Raw genomic sequence first — 2,500 nt, 5'->3', positions numbered from 1 at the left:
GGTAGGTGGTGTGAATTATTAAATATTTTTCATCGGGCGATTCTTGAATAAGACAGAGATCATGCACCTATCACGAACACCAAGTAACGTAGATGTAGAATTAGAAGGTCAGACATTGAAACAGTGTAGAAATTTCAAATACTTAGGAGTAGAGTTTAGTGACCAAAACGATTCAAAACTGGAAATAACTACCCGAATACAGAAATTCAGTAACAATCTGTATCTGCTCTACCCACTAATGAAAGACAGAAATATACCTCGCAAAGTGAAAACCATAATATACCTCTCTATTTTAAGACCAATATTGACTTATGGCCATGAATCATGGACATTAACATCAATAACTAGAAGCCAACTTCAAGCAGCTGAAATGAAAGCCCTAAGACTCATAAAAGGTGTAACAAAACTAGATAGGCTACGAAATGAAGACATTAGAAGAGAACTGGGAGTGGAGGGGATACTAGATTTTGTGGAGAGAGGACAGCTTAGATGGTTTGGACACACCAAAAGAATGGAGGAGGAGCGATATCCTATAAGGTTTTTGGAATGGACACCGGAAGGAAGGAGACCGGTAGGAAGACCAAAAATGAGATGGCTACAAAACATAGAGAGAGGAGTAGAGAGGAGAGGCTCTAGTTTGCGGGAAGTTGATGAGATGAGGCTCTATGATGATCGCCAAGAATGGAGACTGTTCCTGAAGCAGGACGACTGACAGGCCTGGAGGCCTACCTGGAGTCTGGCGTGGAGAGAAAGTGAGGGAAAGGGCTATTCTTCAGACCATCTGGGGTCATATCTAGGGGACTCCTGGGAGGGGGCCAAGGTCACATTCCATTAGGGGTGGTGGTGGGAGGGCCCCCTTTTCCAGTATGGGTCTAGCCTTCGTAATTCCACTATTTTTTTGTGTAGAGTGCTGATTTCAGGCTCAAATGTCTCAGAATAAGACGAAGAGAATTTTTCTTTTTTATTCTTTTGCGCCCGATAACGTATACAAGTGGCTCCCAACCGTTTATAAAACTGATTTTTTCATATATCATTTTCCTTCGTCAAGCTTCTTTTCATATCAACTTTCATTTTATATATATATATATATATATATATTATATATATATATAATATATATATATATATATATATGTGTGTGTGTGTGTGTGTGTGTGTGCGCGCGTGTGTGTGTGTGTGTGTGTGTGTGTGTGTGTGTGTGTGTGTGTGTGTGTGAAAATATACACTTTAAAAGACAAGGGGTCATTGATGTTATCCGGAGTAAGCGAAATCCATTTCTTCTCTTGAAAGATTTGGTCAACCTTGATGGAGAGATAACTGAGAACAGTCAAGCAATGTTTGAACTGGAAAAGATTGGACAAAAACAATACAGTGAATTTGTTCAAAAAGTAATTGGTGAGAGGACCGTACCTACAGTGGATCATCCCATAAAAAAGAGCAATAATCTCATCTTTAAATCAAAGCATATCAGAAAGCTCAGTCAAAGAAGCTGCAATTCTTCACGTCTAATGCATCCCTCTCCAGCAGAATGTAGTATATTGCCTCAGACAAACGAGGAGGAGTCCTTGAAACCTTTTTTGAGCATGAAGCACATAGTTTCTGTACTACATAGTTTCTTGAAATAGCATTCCATTAAGTCTCCATCAATTATATTACAAAGTTCCGTAAAAGTAACCAACAGCACCAGCGTTTCCAGAAAAGGAATTGGAGGTGACCAAGATCTGTGAAGGAGGGAGACTCCATGATGGACTGCTACATGAAAATCCGGACAGACATCGCAAACGGCATCTGCCGCCACAGACCTTCCACCTTCAGCTGGAAGGAGGAGCTGCACAAGGGCTAGGAAACACCTCAGCACCAGGAGGATACCTGAACTTCAGAAGTTATTTTTGACAGTTGTTTTTACTGGATTCCCTCAGATATATTAACCTAGATTGTGTGTATTGACAGATCGCGGCTATGTCCGTCCACTTCTTGCGGTTCATTTCCGTTGCATGTTCTTTTTCTTCTACTAGTGTTCTGTAAAAAAATAATGATATACAATGCCACACTAACAAATTATATATACACACACACGCACGCACACACACACATATACACATTTAAACCATAGCCTAAAGCACTGGTTACATTACTATCCAGATGCTTGTTTGATAAATGTAACCAGTGCTTTAGGCTATGGTTTAAATTTTGCTCTATCAACTGGAAGTATAAATAGTGTAGAAATTACTAAAGGATTGTGCAACTTGGAAAAATATAGTGATTTAACTAGTGAAGAGGTCAACATAATTAAGGGAGTGATTTATGGCAGTATGAAAAAGTCAGACACCACAAACATACCTAAAAGATTTATGATTGCCATCAATGAACTGAAAAAAGATAAAGATATACACATGACAAAAGCAGATAAATCAGGTGCCCTAGTAATTTTAAACAAAAATGAATACATAGAAAAAATGGAAAGTCTTTTGGGTGATAATAGCACTTATAAAGAATTAAA

This window comes from Macrobrachium nipponense, chromosome 40 (assembly GCF_015104395.2).
Source record: "Macrobrachium nipponense isolate FS-2020 chromosome 40, ASM1510439v2, whole genome shotgun sequence".
Lineage (NCBI taxonomy): Eukaryota > Metazoa > Arthropoda > Malacostraca > Decapoda > Palaemonidae > Macrobrachium > Macrobrachium nipponense.
Note: the sequence above shows the minus strand (reverse complement) of the source record.